This window comes from Mauremys mutica, chromosome 1 (assembly GCF_020497125.1).
Source record: "Mauremys mutica isolate MM-2020 ecotype Southern chromosome 1, ASM2049712v1, whole genome shotgun sequence".
NCBI lineage: Eukaryota > Metazoa > Chordata > Testudines > Geoemydidae > Mauremys > Mauremys mutica.
The window spans coordinates 327,945,753-327,967,098 of NC_059072.1; the positions used below are offsets into that span (position 1 = coordinate 327,945,753).

General features: G+C 43.9%; 1 protein-coding gene across 9 annotated transcripts in view; it reads right to left on the bottom strand.

Moving 5' to 3' along the window:
* ELMOD1 (ELMO domain containing 1) overlaps nt 1–14,869 on the bottom strand; it is a 64,574-nt gene extending 49,705 nt beyond the window's left edge. For 2 of the 9 annotated variants that reach the window (XM_045018552.1, XM_045018538.1), the window contains exon 1: nt 14,712–14,866. The gene's annotated coding sequence lies outside the window, so the exon portion shown is untranslated. Of the gene's footprint in view, nt 1–59; nt 91–1,742; nt 1,774–11,529; nt 11,700–14,122; nt 14,380–14,711 lie in introns of those variants that run through there. The other 7 variants (XM_045018510.1, XM_045018535.1, XM_045018496.1 and 4 more) reach the window with 7 other exon arrangements.
* Between the last annotated feature and the right edge of the window lie 6,477 nt (nt 14,870–21,346).

Here is a 21,346-nt window from a genome sequence, read left to right on the forward strand (position 1 = left end):
GCACCCAAAAATTCAGAGCTGCAGTGCTAGGAATCCTTAGTATTACGGGTTTGTGAAACCTTCTGTCTTCATGGGCCTCAAGGTCAGGTTCTGTGGAAAAAGTAGAGCTGGTCTGAAGTTTTTGAAAAGTTTATAATTAAAAATTGGTCTGTTTCAAAAAGTGGTTTTAAAAAGGTCAATACTGGTTTGGGGTTTTTCTTCCTTTTTTCATATCAAAGTTACTATTTTAAAAGCAAATACCTCAACAACATGTGTTTATGAAATACTCAGTTTTGGCAAATGAAAAAAAGGTTGATAATTAGGGCTTTACCAAATTAAGGGTCCATTTTGGTCAAATTTCATGCTCATAGGATTTTATAAATAGTTAGCTGAAATCATAAAATTATTTAAATATGAAATGTCATGGTGGTGTAACTGTAGGGGTCCTGACCCAAAAAGGAGTTGGGGAAGGTCATAAGGATACTGTGTATGGGCGAGGGGGGGTGTCGCAGTACTGCTACCCTTACTTCTGTGCTACTGCTGGCAGCGGTGCTGCCTTCAGACCTGGGCAGCTGGAGAGCAGTGGCTGCTGGCCGGGAGCCCAGTTCTGATGGCAGAGCCACTGCCAGCAGCAGAAGTAAGGGTGGCAACCGTGACATGGTATGGTATTGCCACCCTTACTTCTGCACTGCTGCTGGCAGGGCACTGCCTTCAGAGCTGGGCACCTGGCCAACATCGCCACTCTCTGGCTGCTGAGCTCTGACGGCAAAGCAGATGTAAGGGTGGCAATACCGCGACCACCCTAAAGTAACCTTGTGACCGCCCTGCAACTTCCTTTTTGACGCCCCCAATTTGAGAAACGCTGGTCTCCCCTGTGAAATCTGGTCCACAGATTTCACAGTCCATGACACATTTTCCATGACTGTAAATCTGATAGGGCCCTATTGATAATGTTTTAGATCAGTGTTTCTCAAACTGGGGTCCGCGGACCCTTGGGGGTTCCCGGGGGTCCATGAGTCCCACTGATCAACTCCTTTCCCTCCCTCCCAGAGCCTTCTGCACACTAAAAGTCTGGTGGCGCAGTGGGGTTAAGGCAGGCTTCCTACCTACCCTGGCTCTGCACCATTCCCGGAAGTGGCTGGCACGTCCCTGTGGCCCCTGGGGGTGGGGTGGGCAGGGGGTCTCTGTGCGCTGCCCCCACCCCGAGCACCAACTCCGCAGCTCCCATTGGCCGGAAACTATGGCCAATGTGAGCTGTGGGGGTGGTGCCTGCAGCTAGGGGCAGTGAGCGGATACCACCTGGTCCCCCACCTAGGAGCCACTGTCAGAGGGATGTGCCAGTCGCTTTCGGGAGCTGCCCAAGGTAAGCGCCTCTCAGCCAGGGCTCACCCCCCTCACCCCCTCTAATCCCAGCCCAGAGCCTGCAACCCACACCCAAACTCCCTCCCAGAGCCCACACTCCATCCTGTGCCCAAACTTCTTCCCAGAGCCCACACCCCCTCCTGCACCCCAACCCCCTGCTGCAGCCTGGTGAAAGTGAGAGAGAGTAGGGGAGAACAAGCGCAGGTGGGGCCTCAGAGAAGAGACGGGGCCAGGCCTGAGCAGGGGAGCTTGGAGGTTCCCACATTTTTTTAAATCAAAATGGGGGTCCTTGGGTTGCTAAAGTTTCAGAACTGTTGCTTTAGATAAAAATGTCTAAAAACTTTAAAAGAATCGGTCCACTTAGAATTATTTGAAACTTAAATGACTTTGAAATTACTCACAAAACTAGCTTTTTTCTTCTTTAAACCAGTTCTAGAAAAAAAGAAGATAAAGGTTAGGACTGAAATTCTACCCCCATTGACATCAATGGCAAACTCTCATTGACTTCACTGGGTCCAAGATTTCACCCTAGGAACTTTAAAAAGCTAGTCCCCACATGCATAGATCTGGCTCAACACCAAGTATGGGAAGCCTTTGGTGTGAATGAGATGACAGCAAAGGCTACTGCCTCAAGAATGCACATCTATTGCTCCTCTTGGCTACAGGCAGGCAGCCAGACTCCACCCAAATGGCCAAAGAGAGCACAGCTGGTAGAGGGTCTTTCAGCAGAGGAGTCTCTTGGTCCTGAATCCCATCTCCCATGTAGGTGTAGAAACTTACTGTGATTGGTGGGTAGTATCCATTCTCAGCATGGGATGGCCAGTCAGGGACCCAGACTTTGCTTTTGCTGCCCTCAAGCAAGTTAACCGACCCCCACGACACTAAGACATAAGAGACTGCCGCTACCACACCCATGCTGGGAAACTAGGTCTGGGGCTGAGAGTTCTGTAAAATGGTATCGTCAGAGAAGTAGAATTACAATATCTGTATCACCACCTTAAATACTGTTCTTTTTGAGGAGCCCAGCAGTATTCACTTCTAGAGAGTGGTTTCTTACACTGCAGAAAGATGAACCTGGTCTTGACTGGATACATACTAGGCTATTTATGAAATTACAACAAATTAGAACAGCCAGAACTATTCCCTTACAATTTATTTTCGCCTAGAATCTTTATAATGCATTTCTGCAAAAATGTAACAACTCAATAGTATATCAGCTGCTTCCAGCAAAACTAACTTGTCAATGATTTTTTAAAAAGCCACACACCATAATTTTAACTAAAGTATGCTACTTATGAACAATGTGATTCGATTAGCTTGAAACATTTCATCTAAACCTACTTCTATGTTTGGAAAAGCGTCCTGCGATAGTGAAAGAGACTCAGCTTGTGGTCTCCTGTTTTCTGATCAAAGAGACATCAGAAGGAAATTGATAATTTCTCTTAAAATTGGTTTCCTGTAAGTCAAGAATGCTTACATTTCTGTCTTTCTGTGCAAAAACAAGAACAAAAAATCTCCATGGGTGGTATGGTACAAGGGCAGCACACACTACCAGATTTGTTGGAAGATCCAGAGAGAAGAAAATGCTATAAATAAAGGTTTACAGCACATCTTGGATTAGCAGCAATGAGACACTTTTTAAAGAAAAAAAATATTGTTTATAGCAAATATTGACTTTTAGCTCTTAAATGATTCTTACGGTTGATTATGTCTTGCCATGCTAGATGGAAACCAACAGCAATCTGAAAGGTTAAGATTTGCTAAAGGCAGAGATAAATGAAAGGTAAACTGCTAGATTTCACATCTTAACTCTAAAGTTGTGGTTTTGTTTAAGGAAAAAAAAAGGTCCCCTGGGCACAACTGAAGAAAGAAAGTCACCCTATTCAAATAAAATTTAATTTTACAAAGAAAAAGAGAAAAAACCAAGGCAGTTTTGTTTGTTTCACAAGAGGCCCAAGCATGCATTTGACTAGCAAACTCATCTGACTCACTAATGCTTATTGTAGAGTTTCAAAGACTTGTTTGAGTCATAAGAAAGCATCAGTGCTGAAAATGCAGTGTACTGACAATACACAGGTGACCCATGATGAAGACAGAGATGACTCCACATCATTAGAAAACTTGCAATTGTTGCTGGTCCCTTTTTTTAAATGGGATGTAGATAATCAGCACAAATCACATCATTTGTTGTTGAAACTGCCTCACTGAAGAAAATACGGGAGTTGTACAAGGATTTTGTTTGTTTTGGTTTTGAGAGTCAGCCATTTTAGAATCTCCAGAACCTAAACTTTTTCATTTAAAAAGTATTAAGTCTAGTCCTTATGGTTGCAAAGTAACCGTCACATCATGAACTACGTTTAACCAACATAGTGATCTCTGTCTCTGACATGGTCCACACTAGCAAATTAGTCAGTTTAATGACATCAGTCAGGGGTGTGAAAAATCCACACCTCCCTGAATGGCATAGTTAAACTGACCTAAGTCCCCATGTAGACAGTGCTAAGTCAATGGAAAAATTCTTCCATGGACCTAGCTACTGCTTCTTGGGGAAGTGGATTACTTATGCCAAGGGGAGAACTCCCCCTCCTCCCATTGGTGTAGGTAGTGTCTATGCTGAAATGCTGCTCTGCTGCTGTCGCATTTTAAGCGCAGGCAAGCCCTCTGGCTGCAGACAGTCTGGAGCAATATCTGTAAAAGGTGTGATGCCCCTCATTCACCTCAACAGTGCTTGTGAGGAAAGGTTGTCCATTGGTCAGAGTGCTAGCCTAGGTTGTGGGAGACTGCGTTCAATTTCTGCTTTGCCACAAACATCCTTTGACACCCTGGGCAAGTCACTTCATCTCTCTGAGCCTCCATTCCCCATCTGTAAAATGGGGATAACAGCACTTCCTTGCCTCACAGGGGCGTTGCAAGGTAAGTATGTTAGACATTGTGAGGTGTTCAAATACAATGGGGCAATGCAAGCACCTTAGATAGGCACATAACTGAAACCTAATGATGTTCGTGCAGCAGTTTTTAAACTGTTCTTAATGGGGTCGCCAGAGCCAAAGCCCATGGTCCAAGCCTGAGGGCTTCAGCCCTAGGTGTGGGGGCTCAGGTTACAGGCCCCCTGCCTGAGGCTGAAGCTCTTGGTCTTGGGCTTTGGTCCCCCACATCCAGGGCAGTGGGGCTGGGGCTGGGGCTTTGCCCCCACAACACACACACGGGGCAGTGGGGCTCGGGCAGGCTCCAGTCTTCCTTCCTGGGGTCATGTAGTAATTTGTGTTGTCAGAAGGGGGTCACAGTGCAATGAAGTTGGGAACCTCTGTGTTAGTTAATGCTGTTGACGTATAAACTATTTCACAAATAGCAAAAAAAGAGGTCAGCTGACATCACTGCATGCAAGATATAACAGGGAACTGATTTATCAGGAAGACAATTTGCAGGCAATGGTGTTTTGGCATCTCAAGTGGCTGGCAGCAGCATGGTTTGCGGCTGGAGCTAAAACTACACAATTTCCTCCTCCCTCAATTTGGCCCCTGAGCAAACAAACTGTATTAGTTGCTTCAAAATGGATACAATATTACCACCAAGGCAACAAAGAAAATAATCTAGGGATCTTGGGTAGCAATGCCAGGCAGTTAAACAGGAAATCAAAGTTTAAATTTAGACTCATTCAATCTTCTATTTCCCAAATCTGTAGAATACTGAACATTTCAAATTTATCCAGCAGCATCAGAGCTTAGGTTCAAACACTGCATTTCCAGAGCACCCCTTTGTCAGGTGGCATATATAACGTCACAGATGATGCCAGATTTAAACTCAAGCTTTCCTATCCCTATGCAGATTTCTCCATGGCAGAAGAACAGGTGATGCATGATTTGACTGGAACCGTTTCTGACAACACTGGTTAGCTGAGTAACAATGACCAGGTTTTACATTGTGAGGTCAAACTCTTTTTCATGGCAAAGGACAAAATTTGCCTACGTGAAAGTTTATTCTTCAGAAAGCAGGAAAAATTTCAGAACCTGACACTTTCAACACTCTTCTTTCATAACTTGTTTCTCATGCTAAGTAATTTATAAAGACATTTTATAAATATTTGGTTGCATTTATGAAAGTCACAAAGGTGCACTCAAAGAAGTTCATGGTTTTCATGGCTTGTTCACTACAGTAGGTTTTTTAAAAATTAACAATTATCATCCAATGTGCAATATTCCTGTCATTTGTACTTATATAAAGGGAATGTTAAATTGTATTTTGCATACAATGTCTGAGATTTGACTTGTTTAAAAATATTTTTATATACACACACACACATACACACACACGCCCATGAATTTTGCCTCTTTTATTCTAACTTCACTGTGTCCTCTGTTAAAGATTGCCCTGGCAAAAGCGTAGCACAGTGGTACGGGGATACCATCACAAGCATCAAACAGCCACTTGGACAACTGTTCCAAACTGCAAAACGCTGCTGCCCAATTTTTATTCATTTATTTTGCGTTCTTGGTCCTCTGCTTACTGTCTACAAGAGTTGAAGGCATGGTACCTTTGCTCCAGTTTTGTCCTCATTACTGACTCTTAAAAGCAACTGAATTCTAGGACTGCCTGAGAGCTTTGACAATTCCTAGTACACAACAGTTTATGGAAATGAAACATTGGCATCCTTCTGCTAACAATGGGTCAAAGGGCCAAATGCATCCCTGGTGTAACTTAGCTGAATTCAGCAGAATTATATAAAGGACAAGTTTTTACTAGTATCTTCTGTGAGGTTTGCTTGGAGCAAATAGGATTAAATTAATCATTCGATTAGCACAATGCTGAACCAGTTGCCAGTCAATAAGCACTTTAATTGCCTTCACACTGATTTTGTGTAACAATTGACATGAACATCTAAGTCTTACCAAAAAGAGATGCAACCGGACAATGCAGGACAGCCCTTTGAGGCAAAAGGAAGATAGCAGCATCAATCTAGAAATTCAGGGAAACTCCAACATGATCCATACTGATTGAGCAGAAATCCTTCCTATGGTAAAAAGCTCTCGTACCATTGCATCCAGACAGCTTTTGTGGTAGTGACAACTTTACCCTGATGCTACAAGAGGCAGACAAGCTGAAAAGGGGTGTGAGAGAGAAAACTATCCTTGTGTTAACATTTCATGGAGCCAAATGACTGCAACAGGACCCAGGATATACCTTATTCCAGTAAAATGAGCCACTATACAACAGTTCAGCAGAAGGATGGCACAGAGGAACGTTATTTTTGTGAAGCACTGAGATCCTCTGATGGAAAGTGTTATGTAAGTGTTAACCTCTTATCACGGTCCCTCTGAGGATTGCAGGACCCCAGACACAGCTAAGGAGCAATACAATGAACTCCTGATGAGTCTGCAGTTGAGCTGACTCAGAAATGAGAAACAGTTATTTAGGAAATTCTATGGCCGATTGATCTGGTTCCTACTTGGTGCTCAACGAACTGTTTTGCATGCTGAGGAAACCAGAACAACTCTGTGTGTATGTATGTGACCTTGCTGGGAGCCCTGACTGTGTGCACAATGCACAGCAAAGCACATTTTATGGATTACATTGTAGAGCAAGCTCTATGTGTTTTAACAGGGTTTGAAAGAGTTCTATATGCCTATGGAGAGTAGGAAGTTTTCCCAAGCAAGTGCTTTCAACTTCTGCAGCCAGTAAGCTTTAATTTTATTTGAGAAGTTTGTAGATTGTAAAGCAAACGTGGCAAATGTGAACCTGTTATAAACTGATTCAGGGGCAACTTCCCAAGGCTGCAAACAGGCTCAGTGCTTCTGCTGCTCCTGATCATTTCTCCCAACCTACAGCAATCACCATAGTCTTGTCAGTTTTCACTGTCCCTATTCACAACCCTCTGACTAACCAGGAACTGATGCGAATTAGGTCAATTTCACTCTTCTGCTGCTTGAGATCGCTCTGAGCAGCATCAGAGGCAGGCATTGAAGCTAGTCATGGAAGAAGAAAACCTGAACAAGGAAGCTATGACCTGAGGTGGGTACTGGGAACATTTACAGAGAGTAGCAGAAACAGCCCACCCTAACAGCAGCCAGGCAACTGAGGCCTCAGCGAGGCTTGACAGGAATAAGGGCAGAGACACAATGCTTTGTCTCCACTGCAGAAGAAAGAAGGTTTTGGAGACCAGGAAAGAGATTCCAATCTATCAGTCAACTAACAGGCAGAGACTGATATGAAATACAAAGTCATCAAGCAGGGTCCAGGAACAGCACCCTGGTAGGAAATCACACCCCATATCCTTTTCCCAACAACCGGGAAAGGGGTGTGTGGAAAGAAAGGGCTGTTTCTCATCAGGGTCTTATCTCTGGGCAGTGACTATTCCCACTCCCACACCCCTCTTATGCTGTTAAGTGTCTGGTAAAATTTCCAAGCTACTTGAAAGAATTGGTGTGGGTGTGTGTGGGGGGAATATAGTGTTGACAAATAGATTTTTGCTGTAAATAGAGTCAGGAAGGAGGCAAACACCACAACATGGCAGGGGGAAGAGAATGCTGTAAGTGATTAAAGGAAGATAAAAGGAATACAAGATACACAACGTGATTTACTGAACGGAAGAAGAAGCGGAGTAAAGTCAGGAAGAGTAAGAAGCTATAATTAAAGCAAGAGACAATCAGCAGTAAATGACTTTTTTAAAAAGTTCATTAAATAGAAAGTTGATTGACAGCATTACCATTATATTACTCAAAATCCAATTGTACACAAACACAACTATTACACTGCAAAGGATACGTAGGTGAAGATATTTTCAGCCCACCAAGTAGGCAAAGTGGGCAACATTTTCAAGCTCCTTTTTAATCACTTTACATAGTTGTATTTTCAACTTTAGTTTCATTGTCTTATTTTTTATTGAAAAGGAAAAAAAGGGAGCAATCACAGAAGCCCAAGTCTCCCGAAAATTTATGACAGGAAATATGATGAGAATTCAGTAAGGATGTACAGTCCATGCCATCTTGGAGATTGTGTCCTACATGCTGAAGCTGATAGCGATAACTTTGGCAGGAGAAAGATCTTACGGTTGCATTGTAGCGAATGATGCTGTGATCTTGCATCTTTGTCATACTATGGAATGAGTCTTCTTGGACTGTGTATACAAACCAAATAATTTCTCCATAGAACATAGTAACACCGATGTAGAAGTTCCAGACATCACAAGAATAGGAGGGTAGAGTTTCTTATGAGCACCAACATCACTTGTGAAAGAGAGGCTACCACGTCACAAATATCTCTAGGGAAAGTGATCTGGGCTTGTGTCACGGAGTCACCGGGCCGATGCTCTGGAACTACTCCATATGAAGCCATTCAGGACTCTGGTGTAGCATGCCTCCTCTCTCTGAGCATACTGTCTCCAGGGCAAGAAGCTTACACAGCTTCGACCTTCCTGGCTCTGATCTTGGAGAATTCAGCATCCCCTTCCACACCCTGTGCTTCCTGCACCGAGTCCGCCCAGGCTCGGCTCCTGGGGAAGCCAGAGGGCCCTGTGCCCCAACTCCTGTAGTCAGCAGTGACTCTCAGCCAGCATGTAGAACAGAAGGGTTTATTAGCTGCGTAGAACAGGAACACTGCGTAGAACAGAGCCTGCTATCATAGAAATCAATTCCTTTCAGCCAAATCTACCTTGGGGAGTCCTGGGCCAGACACCCTGGACTCCCGCCCTTCCAGTCCCCCACAGCAGACTGCCGGCTTCCACCATCCTGACCTCAGACACCCCCGTTGCTCCTCCTCCTTCTCTTTGTCTTGCTTCCCGGGGCGAAGAGTCACCTGGTCGCATCCCCCTATTGGGTCTCAGGTTACAAAGGGCACTGGTCATAGCATACTTGCAGACAGCTGGTGCAGCCTCACCTGCCCCAGAGGTCTCATCCAAAGTCACACACCCCATTCCCACCACCGAGGTATTTGTGCAGCACACAGGGAAACTGAGGCACACACTGTATTCATGCAAAACAGTAAAACTCATATAGGCTGACATACAACATAAGGGAAAATCCCCATTTTGTTACAGCCTGATCGCCTCACGAACTTTTACAATAGCTTATGTGATAATGTACATGACATGAGCTATGTTCCAGCAGCTGCTCGTGGTGAGGAAACTCTGCAAGATGAAACTCAGGAATCCTCTCCCTTTCACTTGGATTTCCCCCATAGAAATGATCAGATGCCTCTTAGTTTGTAAGTTTCAGTTTCATTCTGCTTACTGTGATTTTTTTTCCTTCTCTTTTTCATAGGAAGCAGCAATAGTTGTGCCCATGCAATCTGTATGTAACACAATGAATGTTTCAGTGCTACATTTCCCCTTCTGCACAATACAAAGCTGAATAAGGTTTTTCATTTTATCTTTATCCAGTGCCGGGCGCGATACAAACACATAGTGATAGTTCTTGCCCCCAAGAACCCAGAATCTACATAGATAAGACAGGCAACGGGTGGAAGGAGAAACATGGCCACCTCACAAAGGCCCCTGCAGTTTTGACCAGGGTGCCTTTGGGGAATGGCTTCCATACACAGTAGATGCGTGGGAGGCTTGTTGTGAAGTCACTGTTCCCTTTTTAGCTCAAGCCCAGGGTTTAAAGGATATGAGGGTGAGCACAACTCCATATCTCCTGCTAGAAGCAAAGGAAGAGCTCCCCTTCTCCTCCCTGGCTTGGGCAAGCTGTGCTCCCCTCTCCTCTTTGGCTGGTGCGATGAGAGTTCTCCTCATTCCTTCCCCCACACCAGCTCTCCTCATGTCTTCTCACTGTTGCCTGTGCCGGGGACTATAAAATCCCAAGAAATTAACAATGGGGAAAAATCTGCCCAAAGAAATAATGCTCTCAGTTATGTTCCAAAGAACCAGAACCTGTTTCATTGCACACGTCCAGCTCACCAATATTATTGATACCTGCAGGAAACAGGGTAACTGAACAATGTCAGTTATCAGCAGGGCTGTAGTTTTGTCAAGGTATGTTTGGGGAAAAAGCTGACCTGTTTAGTTTGATGATCGCCATGTCAGAGTCATAGAAACTGAGCAGAACTTCCAAGAACTACAGGCACTGGTTTGTACCCAAAGTGTTTCCATTCTTAGCATGTGCCAGTCCTCCTTGTTGGTACTGTGATCATAAAGGATAGGTGACATAGAAGTTGCCACACTACAGATGGATGTACTCTCATGACCTGAAACACTGTGGAGGAGGGTGAGAAGCACAGATCCCATAATTTTTCTTTTTCCATCATATTTGCATGGTAACCAATACCAAGCCCAATGCAAAGACTTCCATTAATGTCTTTGTATTTTGGAAATGGCCTATAAAGCAACCTGTTCCTGGTTCATGCACCAGCAGAGCAGCATCATGAACATAGAATGACCTGGATCCTATATGTGTTCTTTTTTTTTCTCTAAACTGAATGACTTCAGACACAGACACATAGTATTGGCTGTAATTAGAGACTTGTTTACATGTATTATGTAAGAGGTAAATGGTATCACTATTTATTTTAGGTTTAAATTTCACAGGCATGCTATGTTTTCCCCAGTTGATGTCTTCCTTCCCCAATCACCTCCATAAAAGCATTAATTGTGAATGAACATTGAATTAATGAAGAGCCAGCATCATCCAAGGGATTTTGGTCTGGGCTATGAGCCAGGAGTTCCTGAGTTCTAATCCTGCCTCTTGCATGGATTTGCTCTGCAGCCTTGGGCAAGTCATTTAATCTCTGCACCGCAGTCTCACCAGCTATAGCTGACAGATAATAATAATTACAATTACCTACCTCACAGGGCTGTTGTGAGGATCAACCAATAACAGTAAAGCACTCTGTAAGTATTATAGCACTTGGGGGTGTGTGTGGGAGATCTGTGCAATTCATTTTGGGTGCAGAACCATGATTCCAGCACCCCGTACCTGCTAGGCCCCCTCCAAGACAGTCCCACTCTTCCAAGCACCTCTAACAAGTCACAATTTCCCTCTCGTCATACATCAAGTCTGCAAACCATCTTTTGAACCTCTCAGCTCCTTCTCTTCACCTCCCGACACCACAGACTTTCTTCTCAGACCCTCATCAACCTACAACTCTCAGTGTTACCCTCACCAGCATCAGTTATCCCCACTCTCCATCTTATTTCACCTAAGTCCAATCATCCATCTTCATTTTATTCACTCCTCATTTTGGATCTCCCCAAATCACCTGGTTTCTTTCCCAGCACTCTAGCAAGTTCATCCGGATTAGGACTCTCCTTCCTTCCATAAACTCCTGAGAAATGTTCTGCTCTCCCTGGGCTTGTGGTCTTATGATGATCTATACCATCAAGCAACAAAGACCACTGAGGAGCATCAGACAAACCACCTTCTCAATGAGGCTTAGCAGACATTCATGAATGGTACAGAGACCAACTCTCCCAAAGACCCAGTGGCATTTAGAACCAGTAGGCCTTGCTCTCCAGCCAGCCCAGATTTTTCTCTTTGCAATTTTCTGCTAGTGCTGCAAGTGGCCCATGGAGCAAATAAAGCTCTCCTGGGTCTGGTTTTGTGCATCTTATACCTCCTCTATATAATAAAGCAGGATCAGTGCTAATAATGATTGCAGCTGGGCCAGTGCTGATCACAGTTCAGCTCTGAGTACAAACCTACTCTGAGCAGGTTTAGAATACAAGGTACTTAATTTGCCAGCAGCCACCTGGAACCTTGTGTACCTTAGTGCTCCCACTACTGAGCTACACCTGCTAGCAACAATGGGAATTTTAAAAGAAAAGAAAAGCTAGTGCAGCACAGCCTTGAAGTGCTTAAGTATGGTTTAGCATTCTGGCTGTGTTAGCAGTACTAGTCTCATCGGGTTACGATTCTGTGGCAAGGTCAATAGAAAAAGATCTTTTGTCACTTAACAAAATTCTTTGCTACATAGAACTAAGGACAGTATCTATCTACTAAAACTTTGTGCAACACCTGTCCTGTGGGCTCTGACTCCCAAAGGGTTAAGAGGCACTTTCTACACTGCTGACATGATAACAAATAAATAATAATATATGGAGATACACCTATCTCATAGAACTGGAAGGGACCCTGCGTTCACTAGCAGGACCAACTACTCATATTGCCCCAGATCCTTAAGTGGGCCCCTCAAGGACTGAACTCACAATCCTGGGTTTAGCAGGCCAATGCTTAAACCACTGAGCTATCCTTCCCCACTTTATATAACTTTATATACAGGCCTATTCCCTGAAATGCACCAAAGCTAGCAGGAAAGTTAGCAGTGTTTTGTGGGAAATCTATAGCATTCATTCATATTCAATGGTTTCCTGAAGTTTTTTCTACAAATGGCTATTTGTCTTAATGTGAAATACAACATCTCTGAAAAACAATGCCTATCAGTTTCAGGCAAGAATCTAGGTAGGCAATAAATAATCTATTCCAAAAGTGAAACTGACAACCACACTTAACATTTCTAGCAACATTTTTCACCAACTCTAAAAACTAAGACATTAAATTCAAATATGTGGCACTGCATCTGGATTCTCCATGCTTGGCTTAGAAATGTGACTATCCCAAATATATTTTAAAGGTAACCACAGAAAGATGCTATTGTCTACTGTCATCACTGCTCCTAAAATCTAATTTATCACCATGTAACAGGATGAAAAGCATGCAATACATCCTCACAGAAATTACTACAAGTAGGCATCCGTGCTCAATTAAGCAAGATGAGCAGCACATGCACATTGAACCATTTCAACTATTCATGGCTGGACAAGTACACAAAATAGTTCTTTCACTGTGTAACCAGATGTTTGAAACAGGAGATGACAATAAGCCAGCAGCAGTGCATCTGGGAAATATATGCTGTAGTACAGAAAGGAAATTTAACTTTATTTCCTCTATTTTATTTCTCTGTTACTTCAGTTTTCTACTCTCCAAAAAGGTACCCCCAGTTTAAAAGTGATCTCTTGGTTTACAACCACAAAAGCAAGGAGATAAATAATTTCTCTCAAGCATTTTCTAAAATGGCTCCTTTGTTTCAAATGCCTTTGTCACCAGAACTGTTTGTTATCTGAATGTTGAGCTGCTGGGACTCGACAGTAACAGTACTTCTCATCAATTATTGAATACACTGTGGCCTCTTTCCTCTAATACCTTTTTTTAAAAAGGCAGGAGGGGGCAAAGAAAAGGGTAGAAGTTGGTGGGGGATATAAACTTGAAAATTACAATTATGTTGATTCCAGAGCAAACTTTAAAATGAATGGAGGTTTGCATGAGATAAACACCCCAAGGGGCTTGATTCTGATCTCACAGCAGTATCATTCCATTGACTTCAGTGGAGTTATTCACAATGGTGCAATTGAGATCAAATCTGGCCTCAGGTATTTCTCTCTGCTTTCCACCATATTGGCAACTCCACTTGTATTAGGATGGTTGTCAAACCATCTGCATGACACAAACACTGCAGAGCTGCAGAGCAAGGCACCTGGATATCTGCCCAGAATTTGCTATAGTCCCTCTCAGTGCTTTAGGGTGTTTTGTTTGTGTACTTAAGTGCAAGAAGCAACCTAATTTCTCTAACACATAAAATCCCACTGAAATCCAAAAGTCCAAAACGTAAAGGGACAAACTTTAACTCCAATGATTTTAATGACAGTTACTCAAGTAAATTCCAAAAGAAAAGGAGACTTTTCATGCCAGTTCTGGGGGATTACAAATGTGTGTCACTGGGCTACACACAGTCACTATAAAAACGTAGAGCATTCTGCCAAGGATAAAAATAAAAGCCTCTTTTCTCCAGCACTTACCTTCGCTGGCTACTCCGCTCCTGCCAGTGACCTGGGAAAGGCGATATGGCCGCGAGTTGCTGCCCTAGCACGAAGGCAGGCTGTAACCACAGTCACCAAAGAAACTGCTCCACACACTAGTGTTTACAGCCCTGCCACAAGCCTACAGCGATCACCGCAGCATCCCCCCATTCCCGGCCCATGGAGCAGGCAGGGAAGCCGCTGCCCTTCTGGCTGCGATGCGGATGGCACCGGGGTGCTGCCAGGCGAGACCCCGCACCCTCTGCGCCCCAGGAGCTCGCGCCTCTCCAGGATCAGATGCACCGTCGCTAGGCGACCTGCACGGAGCTTGCTGCTGCTGCTGCTGAGCCCAGGTCCAGCCACTGAGAGCAAAGAGCGGGAGGCGGCTGCTACCGGGATACACAATGCACCACGCCCGGGAGGCTGCACAACCACAACCGGGGAGAAATGCAAAATGGGCGGGGGAGGGGGGGGCTTTACACACTGTTGCTGGGTCTGTCTGGCAGGGCACCCTGCTGCCGGGCTCCGTCTAGGGCAGCGCGGCCGCGTGCAGAGGGGGGTTTACAAGGCGCCCGTGCGGCTCCCTCACCTCTCTGCTGCCTGCGGTGGGTGCTACGGTCCCATAGCGCCGCAGAGCCGCCGCCGCCGCTCGCCAGCCTCTCCCCCGCTCGGCAGCTGCCGCACTGAGCCGCGGCGGGTTCGGCTGCCCCGGGCACAGGCTGCGCGGCGGCGCTGCCGGAATGTGGGTCAGGAGCTCGCGGGGAGGGGGAGGGGCCGGGGCCGCGCGCGCGCTGGCGGGGCGGGCGGAGGAGCCGCGGGAGGGGAACAGGGTGCGGCTGCCACCTCCTGGCGAGGGCTGAGAAAGGGGGTCAGGCGCCGGCGCGGCTGCGGCCCCTGTGTGCGCTGGGGCAGGCGGGACGTTGCCCGGGGCCCCTGCGTGGGATGGGGAATGGCTGCCATCGCACCCCCCTGGCAAAGGAAAAGGTAAAACTGACATGCCTTGAGGGAGAGCTTTTGCCAGGCTGACATTAGCCCTTGACATGTCCCCAGCGCTCTACAGGCATTAAGGGATCAGCGCTGCAAGGTGAGACCGCTCTGGCCCTCATCCAGCAAATCACTTAAGCACCCGCTTAACCCTGAAATTAATGGGCCTACTTGAAGTTAATCGTGTGCTCAGATGCTTTACTAGATGGAGGGCAGGGGGCTCAGCACCTTAAAAGGTTGAGGCCTGAGCGAGGGTCTGATTTTGTGGGTGTGGTTTTGCACCAGGGATAAACGGCATTCACTGTTCTGTGCCCACTGTCAGTTCATGCTTTTTCACTGGCAATGTGTTGCATGCACAGTTTTTTGTAGGCATTGAACTGCAAGCTCAGCAAAGATGAGATAAAAATGCTACATACAAAAATAATTCTTTGCATAGTGGACTACAGCAGTCTTAATTGCATTAGTCATAGTTACTGCATGCAGGCACTAAAATGTGCTGCTGTACTTTGTATTGTATATAACCTTTTGGTTCCCTTTTCCCTGTGCTACTACTGAATACACTTAGAGGGTTGCCTTGGCTGAGTGTAAGAGGTATCCCCAAGTGCCCATCTCAGGAAGGGGCAGAAAGTTCTCTGCTCTTCAAGGACATAGCACAGTGACTGAACCTTAAAAACAATCTGAGGTCACAGTTCTGCATTCTGATCTATGTAAGCATTCTGCTGCTCCCAGGCAGAGCCCCATTGATTTAAATAGGCTTCAAGTGGGTGCAGCAGTTTGCTCGGTTAGGATCGATTTGCTCTAAATAGAAACGAGGATAGAGGAAAATAGGATTAAAGCAAAAGAAATGGGCTGCATAGTATATTTAGTCCTACAGCTGGCAAAAAATAAACTTCTCTTGGTACAATTCATGTCATTACAGTAGAGAAGCATTTATAAAGACCAAATACATTCTAGCCAGCTTGTCCCTTTCTTCTATGTTCCCTTTCTTGGCTAACCTGCCAGTGCGATGCCCCTGCCCTCTAGCTAAACTGCCATCTTCTGCTTTCCCCTGTCTCCCACCATCACACATATCAAGTGTCTTGGATCCCTCCCCTTCGCCCCACCCCTGTGGTAGGTAGCCTGTGATCCTTTTGATCTTCAAAATGCCAACATCATCCCAGGCATTCAATCAAAGCTATTTACGTAGGTATCCCCTTCAAGGGAAGATGACAATTGTTTCTTTCATGAAATGTCCACAGAATGCTTTAAAGTCTCTTACTATTATGATAATTGCCATTGGGTAAACAGAGTAGGTTCCAGCTTTTCCTCCAGTTACATAGATTTCTCCAGATGTTTCTCTGAAGCTGTATGCAGACTTTCAGCCCACATTGGCATCCATCCACTGTCCATTTGGTTGTCTGATGTTGGAGGAAATCACTAGGGATGCTAATTAACCTCTTTTCAAATGTTTTCCATCCCTGACCAAAGATGTGAACTTGAAAATAGCTCACTGCCTGCCTGTTAAAGAGACAAGGCTTATATTTCTTTTAATTCCTTTTTTACCAGTTATTTTTTCTCTATATCAAATATTATATCCACAAATCTTTGCTAAAAATGTTGAGGTTGCAAAATCAGGCACTTAGAAGTTAGGAAATGCTGGTATTAAGACTGCATGTGCAACTTTAATTCGGCTCCCTTGTGCGTATGCATTATGACAATCTTTAATTAAATGATCACATATTGTGTTTTTTACACAGGAGTCCTGCTCTCAGTTCTGATAACTCATCCCCAGCAGCTGGGAAAAGCAATTGCAGGGAAAGTCCTGTTCCACCTTGTGCAGGCCTAGGCTGGACTCTGGAGCATAATCATTACAGATGAACACTTTGAGAAATTTAGCTGCCAAACTCTAACAAATCTTTACTGACCATGTACAAACTGGGATATTTCAGAGGCCTATAACTTGGCCAAATTTGAACGAGTCTTCACAGAGAGAGAGCAAAAAGCACATCCCTGACACCAGAGCAACATTCCCAACCCCTTCCTGAAATGTCAAGCCCTTATTCCAAAGCATGGATGTGCTAGAGCTTCTCACAAAAATGGTTGTAAGGTTTTTGGGCTGTTTTTTTTTTTGACATGGGCAAAACAGTGTAGTGTTACCCCTTTTGATCTGAGTGGCTAACCAAAAATTTGGGGGGTTGTAGGTGTTCCAGTTGGGAATAGAAATTTACAATGAAGTCTGGTGTTTTCTTTGATGCAATCTTGTGTTTTATAAGCAACATACAGTCCTTTTTCTGTGACCTCACAGGGAATCAAGTAGCAGGATACAAACAGTTCCCTTGTTTGTGGTTCCAAGCCTGCCTTTCCAGTCAACAATCTGTGCCCAAAAAGCATTTTCTGTTAGCTTTATCTCGAGGCTACATCATTGTGTTTCCATGCTGTATCTGCTTGGCTTTTTCTCTCTGCTGTTTTGCTTCTGTCTGCCTCTGCTTGTATAGTCTCTTTCTGTCCCCCCCAGACACACTCAGATATGCAAAGATTGTGGAGCTCTCTCCTCAAAGTCCAAATTATTGAATGGACTTGCAATCCCCCTTGTTTTGGGTGGGGCTTTTTAGCTATTGCTCAGCCATCGTAAATGAGGGGTGGAGGTCAAAATAGTTTAGAAGAGGTTTAACCCAATCAATTTAACAGTATTTCCCCCTACATTAAACATTCCTTTGTTTTAACTGAAATTAAAACGAAAAACCTTAGCTTGAGGCAGACACCTGGCATGGAGAATTTCAGCCCAAATGGTTTAAGTTTGGCAAAGTGATAAGCAACTGAAAACAGATTCTTATCATGGGAAGTGTTGGCCACCTTAAAAATAGGTGGTGCTTCCAGGCCCTCCTATAATGAATCATTCACAGATTAAAATCAATAGGCCTGACCTTCAATTACACTACTACACACCCTTTCTACACCCTTGAGAAGACCCTGCACATGGAGCCTCCTCAGTCATTGTAGAGCTGGCATAAGGGTGCTATGCCAGCCTTGCTCCAAGCTCCTGCATGTAAGGGACATATCAGGAGCATGAGGAGCACACTGCACTACAGCTATTCTGTTCTTCTTGAAGCCTGTAGGAAGCTATGAGAACCAGAATGCAAGTTAACCAACTCAGTGCTGCTCTAATTTGCACTCGTCAACACAATGGTCCCTGAATAGTTCCATGACTCTACAGGGAGCAGAAATGTGACTTAGAGTCACTTTCTCGCACAACCCAAAACCCCTCCCCTCCTTTCCAATTAATGGACCAAAATAACTGAGAATCAAGTCCAGTCTGTCCCATTGACCATCTTCCAGCCCAAAGAACAGCCAAAATCTCCCAAGGCAGACTTGCCATCCTACAAAATCTGGTCCCTAACATAGCAGATGTTGATAGGTAAACAGGGCTACTAGGATGTTCATAAAACTCCCAATAAGAAACAGAACACCCCAGACATCTGTATAAAATCTTGTGCCCAGGAAATTTGTGGCATGTCTGCCTACACCCAGGCATTCAGAAATGGTAAAAACTGTAAAAATAAACACATTCAGCAGAAAAATACAAGCCCCCAGTAGATGAGTAATGTCACACTCTCCCAGAAATGGCTCATGGAACCTGCTAGGAGTCATAAGGAAACAGCAAGGTCCCCCACAAGATTAATTTATTGTTGGAAAGAAGGTGACAGGAGCAGCAACAAAAGCATATACCAGCACAACTGGTTCAGATGTTAATGTAAATCAAAAGGCAAAGATACGTATTATTTTGGATGGGAAATTTTTGTTGTTGCACATTTTACTGATGGAGACAAGGTTGATGCAAACTGTGTATAATATGCCCCTAACAAGAACTTATGATTTTAACACCTACCAGCAATGTTCCTTCCTCATTGCCAGTGCCACTCAGCCACCATTAAAGCATTGTTTGAAGTTGCTATTCAATTAGTTTTCATGGGAAGCCAGCGCTTATATAGCTTTTATTTCCTCTTTATCAAGTATAAAGTAACATTTTACATTTTGTAACAAATACAGCTTGTATCTGAAATATTTTAGTTGTATAATCTGTTATTTCAGATACACTATAAGAAGAAAATATTTTGTCCAACACTGAAGTACTCATAAGAACTGCAATAGGAAAAGGAAACAAGAGTGATGCTAGATGAGTGTAAATGCTTTCCCTCCTGGAGGGAGCATACATCCCTCTGGAGATACATTTTCTTACTTTAGTTTTTATAAACACAGTCAATAGCCCTGATTCAAACCCCACCACCTTTGCACCTGCCCTTATTCTGGGGGCTGGTGGGGAATTGCCCATCAACTAGTATACATTTGAGCAGCTTCAGGACTTCTTTAATTTACACTCAGCTGCCTATGGCTTCAAGGGGACATTTTGTCAGCCGAGAATAGTCAACACACAGCTGGTCACACTCTCTTCCTCAGTCATTCTACTGACACATTTCCTGTGTCAAGAGCTGTTTGCCGTCCAGAAGTCCTTATTCCCTACTGACCAGATCCACTGGCTTTATGTCATAAGTGATTTAATGGATCTTAATGCAACAGGCAACTGGGCCTAGTTTTATCATACATTTAATAGAAGTGTGCTGCCACATACAATGAAACTGCTGATAGTGGAGAAGCAGCAGTGGAATAAATACAGCTGAACTGGCAGCTTGTGTCTTTATTATTGCAGCAGTTCCCTAACTGTGAAAGACAGATTAAATTAAGGTGATGATCAGATTTCCCAGATTGAGGGAATATTCTGCTTTAGCAAGGCTGTCCTGGTATCCCAGCCTGTTGAAATATGTTTTGTCCCAGTTTCAATCTGAACAGACATATGACCTCGGCCCATCTGTCAATGCACAGCTTCTCTTTCCCTGCAGCCACCCAACCCAAGCCCCACGTCAGGATAAACTAGGTGCAACTGTGCTGGGTCCTGGCATGATGGGACCTTCTAGTCAACAGCGGAACTCTGATGTGTGATGAAATTAAGGCACCCCAAATCCAGGTGCCCACCAGATTGTAAAAGACCATGGTTTAGTGACTCTCACACCAGCGTGCGCACAATAGTTCACTTGACACTAGTACTCTGCACAGACACAACTGGGCCACAAGTTCATTGTTTGAAGAGGAAGAAAGAACACCAGGGGTCACTGCAGAGGAGAATGTATGGTCTCCAGGAGGCTGGCAGGATGAACAGGACCCCCTACTAAGGACACTAACCATCCAAAGCTCTATAGTGAAACATGTTCACAGCCAACTCAACTCCCAGCTGCCAAGCTTGGCCATATACCCCAGTGACTAGTACTTGTAATATAACCAGACCCCTCACTCCACTCCACCAGTGAAAGACTTCTACATCCTCCCATAACAAGTCCTTTATATTAAGCTCTTTACTATTTGCATAGGCAGCTAGAGCTTTAGTTTATACCAGAGTAGATTGATTTAAATCAAAACAATTTAAAATCACTGATTTTAATAATGATTTAAATCAGCAATCAGGAAACCTTGATTTGATCATCAATTTTAATCTTGTTTTGCATTTGTACTTTTTATTTATTTTCCTAACGAAAAAGATGGATTCTCATTCATCAGTAACCATTAAAACATTATTTGCAACTAACTATAACTTTTCCACTAATTTTGGTGCTCTTTTTTTGCTAACCAGGAGGACACATTATATCTGTGCACATTCATTTAAGCAAATATGTATCTTTACTTACATTTATTCAGATTCTTACTTTTACATGTTTTATTTTGTTAGAAAATGGTGAATGCTTCATTTCTTATTTACTACAGTATGATTTATATTTTACTTGTGATTTGTGACAAGTCCTCTTTGGATGGAAATTCATATTCAATTAAAATGCACAAAAACAACATTTTCATTTTTTTAAAATAAAACTACCTTGAAAGTGCTGATTACATAAGAGAAAGTTTATTAAAAGATGTTTTACATTAAAACTAACTGATTTGTTAAACAAAAGAAGCATTATCTGTCATTAATTAATTGAACTGATTGTTTCTGGTCACCATGTCCTTCAAGATTTTACGACTAGTAGATCTCATCCTCTCACATCTATTTTTTATTCATAGATTGGAAAAGGAAATCAAGCTTTCCTGCTTTTTCAACTCCAAACTGGTTTCTTAACTTTGAATGAACTAGTCATTGAACTGAACTAGTAGGATAAATTGAACTGAAGAAAATATTCGCTTTGCACCTGCAGGCTTGTTTAGCACTTCAGCAAA